Source organism: Corvus brachyrhynchos, unplaced genomic scaffold (genome assembly GCF_000691975.1).
Source record: "Corvus brachyrhynchos isolate BGI_N302 unplaced genomic scaffold, ASM69197v1 scaffold43, whole genome shotgun sequence".
In the NCBI taxonomy this organism is placed as follows: Eukaryota; Metazoa; Chordata; class Aves; order Passeriformes; family Corvidae; genus Corvus; species Corvus brachyrhynchos.
The window spans coordinates 5,719,454-5,726,960 of NW_008237353.1; the positions used below are offsets into that span (position 1 = coordinate 5,719,454).

General features: G+C 40.3%; 1 protein-coding gene across 2 annotated transcripts in view; it reads right to left on the minus strand.

The window, feature by feature from the left end:
• KIAA0319 (KIAA0319 ortholog) overlaps positions 1–7,497 on the minus strand; it is a 58,990-nt gene extending 51,493 nt beyond the window's left edge. For both annotated transcript variants that reach the window (XM_017730729.1, XM_008630916.2), the window contains exon 1: positions 7,325–7,497. The gene's annotated coding sequence lies outside the window, so the exon portion shown is untranslated. The remainder of the gene's footprint in view (positions 1–7,324) is intronic.
• Between the last annotated feature and the right edge of the window lie 10 nt (positions 7,498–7,507).

Here is a 7,507-nt window from a genome sequence, read left to right on the forward strand (position 1 = left end):
TCTCCCTTAGAGAAAGGGATCAGCCAAGCAGAACTATATTGCCACTTCCTACACGTAATTAGGCCAGGGCCATTAGCAGTAAGAACGTGTACAGACTGAATTACCTGTGTCTGGGAATACATTCAAATCCTACATCGGCAAACCTGCAAATAGAGCATAAGGCAGTATGCTGGCATTCCACAAAAGGTGTAGCAGAATCCCTGCATGCCAAAAAAATCAGAGACAGGGACAAATGGTGTCATGAAGGCAGTCAAAGAGCACTGCCAGACAGCAGAAACCTCCAGGAGAATGAGGGCCCTGAACACTGGGCTCAGCCACACCGGCACTGGGGAGAAAGGCAGGCAGGGGCTCCTTGCCTCCTTGCCCTTCTGGTCATTAGCACAGCTAGGGAACATGCCAAAAGAAATACTGAAACAGCATCTGAAACTCACCACACAGGTAAAGCAAAAACCTTATTTTTGAACTGACAACATTTCCTTTATAAAGCAGGCTGGCTGAGTAAAATAACGTATTACCACACCTAATGAAAGTGTCTGTACACAAAAACACACACGCACACACATATTTGTCAGTGTTTCTATTAAACATAATACAAGATAATCCTTCAGGAAATCCATCCCTCATGAAGAATTCAAATTAGTTATTTTATCAGTTATGGTACCTGCATTAATACCTGAGACAGTTACTTAATAGCTGAGCATTAATTAACATTGCATAAATACTGCAGAGGGGAGGAAAATTAAACTTCATGCCAGTAGCATTTGTCCCTAGTAAGAGAGAGAAAAACTCAGGACACATGCAGACACTAGGACTTCTAACAATAACACGTGCTGTATGAACACACATCATCAAAACAGCCACAAGTTAGGCATCTAAATAAAGGGGATAATTTTCAAACCCTTCAGCAGATGAGGAAGATATTGCAGAGTCATCAATGCTTATGACCTGTGCAAAGTCACCTTCCTCTCACACAATTTTCTAACAATAGGTACCTATACTTGAAAACAAAACCATGACTACTCATGGAAAGTTATTGCAGCTGCAGGATTTAGCTATAATTGCAAACATCTCTCCGCTTCATTAAGAGGGTCTCCCACAGGTCTTAGTGAAGGCTGACATTGGATTGGCATTACATCCCAACTCTGTATCAATTTCCTCAGTCAAGTCCAGGGCCCAAACAGCAAGTGGTGATAAAACAACAAACTGAATAGCTGAATATACTCTGCCATGTTAAGCTGGATAGTATGTGCTCCACTAGTTCCACTGGTATCCACAGCTCTGTCAACTGCTAAGTGACACCAAACAGCCAGATAAAGAGGAAAGAGCAGTGCTGCATACAAAGAGCAGTTTTATTCTACAAGATTTAAGCAGCCTTTATTACAACTGCCATGGAGAGAGCAAACAGTTGTGGAAATCCTAAAGGTGAGAGAGTTAGCAGGGGTATATGCTGTCAAGAGCTATTGATAAGGAAGGAAAGAATATTTTAAACCCACCAATGAATGGTGGAATTGTTCTGCTAAGATGTAAAAACACTATTTGTGTTAGTGTCAGGGTTTACATGTTTCAGGATTGTTACTACTTCATTTCCATACATACATTTGTATAGCCCTGAGGTCAGCCAGCCCAGCAAGGAGGGAAGACTAATCAAATACTAACCCTTAGGAAAAATTAGTAGCACAGAGTGAGATCAGTAGACACCTGAGAGCCTTTCTCTCCCCACTGACAGGCCAGACACATCAAAATATTTCTCTTCAGAAGGCAGTGAAACTATTGGACAACTCATCTAAACCATTATACTCAGTCTCCATTTGCTTTCCATTTTCACAAGGACATAGAGGAGAGAGAACTGGTGAGGCAATCTTCAAATATCTACACCACAATGAAAATTAAGTGAGACTCATAGAAGGAGAGCTTGAAGGAATAAGATGGTATCTTGTACCTTCCACAGCACAGAGGCAAGGCAAAGCAACCTTGCACCATCCTCTGGATTTTCATCTAGCCTGTCATTAGCCTGCCATGAAGGGTAGTTCAGAATCAATTAATCAATCAATCTATCTATCTATCTATCAAACGATCTATCTATCTTCTAGTATTTAACTACTTTTTTTCCAGCAGGAAAACAGATCACAGAAGAAAACTATCCAATGGGTGTACATAACATCAGTTTTGAGCTTCAGATGGAAAACGCAAAAAGAGATTTAGGAAACTGCCTGCAAAAAAGACATGTACAACTGCATAGAAGGTGGTAGAAATCTTCAGTTTGCAGAATCCAAATGTGCTACTGCTCAACTGCTGACTGAAGGCCTGTGTGACAAAGTCATGTGGTCTCAATCGACTGCCTAGTTCCTTCAAGTGCCATTATGGCAGAAAGCAATTACACACAGCAAGCTGCCCCACACAGCGGGTTCCAGCTAGGTGCCAAGGCATCCCTGTGCAGCAGAGGGAAAATTTGCAAGTGCAGGTTGATGCTTCTGGAGAAACTTGAGGAAATTATAAGGAGAGGTGGAAGAAAGATTCTCACATGGATAGTTTAATCTGAATCACATAATTGCACAGAACACAAGAATGTATTGATTTTGCACTTGCTCAAGGTCAAAAATGACTATCCTAAAACTACAAAAAGTTTTGCTATAGCATTGAGATGAAAGAAAGAGCAATTTTTTTCCACTTATATTCCACATCCACAAATTAAAAGGAACAATTAATCGATTCAAAATACCATTGTTGAATTGCAGTTCTTAGGATTTTGACAAATTTTCTTAAAATGCCATTTCCTGAACGACAGTAATTATTGAAAAGGTCTCAATTTTCAGTAGAAAAAACCCCCCTCTTTCTCTGCTGAAGAGAAAACCGTACAATTTAAAACCACAAGATTCATAGTTTTCATAGACTGGTTGAGACTTTAAATAATGCCCTTTTTTTTTTTTTAAGAAAAACTTCATGGGACAGTCATGACCCCATTTAAGTCACTGCTAGGGTTTAGAAGATGTCTTTTATGATAACTTGAACTGTTGCAATTCAACTGTTGCAATAATAGTGCTATTTAGTACCTAATACTTAAAAAGATTTAAAGATGACTCTTCTTGTAACGTGATTTCTACCTAAGCATCAAAGCTAATATTTGCAGACTGGAGACCAGGTTTGCAAACATACTATGCAGGAACCCCGGACGCTGATCTCAGAAGTGCTGAACACAGAGATGATCACACTTCAAAGGAAATTGCAGACACTTTCTATCTTTGAAATGTAGAGGCTAGCTGTCACACGAGGCTGTCTCAAAAAACCGAGTTTATAACCTCAACCAAAGCAATACTAGCTACAGAAAGAGTTGCAAAAATGTTTATGTTACTGTCCAGTGCAATTTGAATTGCTGCACTTAAATTAATGACTAAATTTTACTTTGACACTCCAGCACTAATAGTACTCACAATGCAAACATTGTGGAGGAAGACAATGAAAACTACCACATTACAATTCTACTGTAGAAGTTCTCTGAACCCACATTTAGAAGATGTCTTTTATGATAACTAACTTGAACTGTTGCAATTCAACTGTTGCAATAATAGTGCTACTTAGTACCTAATACTTAAAAAGAAGATTTAAAGATGACTCTTCTTGTAACATGATTTCTACCTAAGCATCAAAGCTAATATTTGCAGACTGGAGACCAGGTTTGCAAACATATTATGCAGGAACCCCGGACACTGATCTCAGAAGTGCTGAACACAGAGATGATCACACTTTAAAGGAAATTGCAGACACTTTCTATCTTTGAAATGTAGAGGCTAGCTGTCACACGAGGCTGTCTCAAAAAACCGAGTTTATAACCTCAACCAAAGCAATACTAGCTACAGAAAGAGTTGCAAAAATGTTTATGTTACTGTCCAGTGCAATTTGAATTGCTGCACTTAAATTAATGACTAAATTTTACTTTGACACTCCAGCACTAATAGTACTCACAATGCAAACATTGTGGAGGAAGACAATGAAAACTACCACATTACAATTCTACTGTAGAAGTTCTCTGAACCCACTTCCCTTATATGAGATGCAAACTTTCTAGTTTATGGCCTGCAGGTGATACATACTACCTTCAATAATGAACAAAGCATCATACAGTAGAAGAAACATTAGTGTGACACTCAAAGTCAAATAAATGTGCTAGGATTTTAGGTAATATTTTTGTATCATGCTATGGTGTGATAAAATCCAACTTACCTAATTATGAAAGCTTTCAAAGCTGTTCACAGATTGATTGGCAGAGACTGGATCAAGTAATATAAGTACTGATGTCAACAAAGTTAATTGACCATTTCTGAGATTAGAGTATTGAACACACAGCAACTGCCTGAGATACAATAACACACACCGCAGGAGAAAAAGCTTGCATAAGGGGCATGGGTACAACAGCAGATAGCCAGAAAAGCCCAAATCTTCCAAATGAAGTACATAAACACTCTCTCAATTTGTCTTGCTACTTTATCACCTTCAAGAAAAGAGCTTTAATGTAGTTGGATGCTGCACATCCATTTCTAGACATGGGGATGTCAAGAGCATGTCAAGTTTTTATGTCCATTGTTAGTCTGCTCTCCTGCAGAGAAAAATCTTGCTTGACAGCTTTTCTTTTTCACTTAGGTACCCTTTAAGCCATTAATTGATTTCAACCAGAGAAGAAGAGATTACCAGAAGGAAGTTCTTATGACTTTTGTAAAATCAACCAGGCCAGAGAAGGCAAAGCTGCAATTTTAACATCTACAGGCTCAAACCTCATAAAATATGCCATCCAGTTTCCATAATTGAAAATGGTAGCCCATGTGTCATGAAATCAGTCCAGTCTGTGGCAAGAGGGAGCTTCATGGCAAAAATGAGGAGGCACAGGTAAAGACAATGAAAAAATGGTTTTTTGACCTCAAGACACAACTTTAAAGAAATTCTCATTAACTCCGCTGTTCAGAAAACCAGTTGCTTGTAATAAACAGCTAAAGCACACATGTGCACACACACCCCCCTAAGATGCAAACTTCTGGAGCCCAATCTCAGATAACTGAGCATGTTTTATTTCTCTAAAACCCATCTATATTTTACTAGGGGAACTCCTTGCAACATGCAGAACAGTTAACAAAGTATACAGAGGACAGATTTATCAAAGAAAATGCACTAGGACAGGAAACAACCCTTGAACTGCCCCTTCACCAAGGTTAACTAGCTGAAAAATGGCATTAGACTAACCACATTCATATTATCTCCAACTGCACTGACTCAATTCCAATCTGCTTAGTACAAAGTCACATCATCCTGAAAAATACTCAGTGGTCATACCCTGGCATCATTCAGAAAGAGATTAGATGCTTAAATGGAAAAGCAACTATATCTGCTGTTATATTAGATTATAAATTTGTACAGAAAGACACTTTGTGACAGAAATTGAAAGCTAACTGCCTGACAGTAGGAAGGATTTCTCCCCATGGGTACAATATCCATTACAATGGTTTTTGCTTTCTCCACAGTCCTGAAATTGGAGACTGCTGGATATGCAGCACTTGTTCACAGCTCCACCTTTAATCACCAGTTTCCCATTAAGGATATACATTTAGTACCTAGCATACTAACATATCAAAACTAGCATACATAAACCTTCCCCACACACTTTCTTAAAAGAAAGATCTGTAAGCAAAGTCTATACCACTGGTATATGTGGAAGCCCATAGCAAGCCTGCTCCAATATTACAGAAGGTACAGCTGGAAAGGGTTGGAAAGACTTCACCTAAAACAGATATTGTGTCTTAGTATATAGGTAGGAGAGAAATAAACTGTTTTTAAAGCATTCCTGATGGAGATTTCATTAGCACATTCAGAAACCTGGCCACGGTAACTCCTCCATCTCCATGCCACTGAAATTAGCAGCCTGCTCAGACAGCATCTAAAACTACCATGGTGAGAGGTCAGCTCTGTGCAAAGCTGAACCAAACTACAGCACCTCCAGGTCGCCAAAACTTCTTCACTCCATGCAGCTCATTAGAATTGACAGAATTACAGCTCACTGATACACAACTAGTGAAGATGAAGCACATTAATAGCTGCATGTGTTCTCTGTGGAACCAGAAGTTTTCAGAAGTGTTACAGAAGTGCTCCTCCAGCCCTCCATCACAGTATTGTCCAAAGGAAATGGTGGGGAAAAGACTAAACTGGGCAAGCAGCCCCAGCACACAGCACCCTCCACAGACCACCATGACCATAATTCCACTTACCTTAAATAATGTAAAATCCATGCTATACTGCATTCTCCACTGCCTTGTGCTTAGGGGAGAAGCATCAGCCCAAGAAGCTTGTACACACACAGTCTCACCTCACCTGCACCACTCAGACCCATAACATGCTGAGCAGCTCACCTCCCATCATCTAAGCTCCCAAAATGAGTATAGACAGTATCACCTATTAACTCTGTATTATGCCAGGTTTTTAAAGATTCAAATTTAGCTCAATGCAATGCCTAACTGTGAAACATCAACTGCAACAGTCAGATCTTGTCAAACACAAGAGCTGGATACTTACATGAAAAAACATCTCTCAGAGTTGTGTGGCTGAGGACCAGTCTCCAACTACTAAAGGCAAAAACAGATAGAGAACCTACCCCAGAGTTTAATATATCAAATCCACTCTCTTGGCAATGCAGTCAGTGTGAGGAACATGTATACAGTATAAACAGATAGGGAGGAACAGAGGGCAAAACAGTTCGCATTTAATTTTGTTCCCTCAGCTATCTGACTATTCTGCAATAGGGGCCTGAAGGGGGTCAGGAGAAGGATGGAACTGTTCCTGTATAGCAATCATAATACAGATAACACCCAAAACTACAGTGATATAAAAATCACACATAACACTTTCTCCTGTTTAAGCTCTGTTCTACTGTTGAGAATGCAATCTGACAAAGCATTTCACATACTACACACTAGCACCATACTCAGCAGACATATAAATACATGTCTGGGCTGTAACAAAAACACACTTTGACACTGGAGAGCAGCTTGGGGAGGGTAATATTCTTACATTCCTTGGATACATAAATATCAATACACACACACAGAGAGAACAACATAATGCTATGATTTCTGATCTAATATCAGACATAGCTAAATGCACATGCACACCTAGGAAATAGCCTATCAAAACTGATCCTTCATACATAAATACTTATTTTTCTACACGTACGTAAATAAATACATCTATCTGCCAACTAAACACCAATGCACACACATTTCCCCAAAGCAGCCCACTGTTGTATCTCCCCACGCTCCCGGCCTAACAGGTCGCACAGGATACACACTTTGCTATACGCAGACGGGGGAGTCACGGAGTGAAGAACTCCCTGGAAGACCGGGTAGCTCATCGCTACCGCTGTCCCGCAGCCTTCCAGCCCGGCGTTCCCAGCCGTGCCAGAGCTCCTTCCTCCGGAGCCCGGGTTGCGCCCCACCAGCAGCCGAGGGCGGCTGCCCAGCGCTCAGCTCCG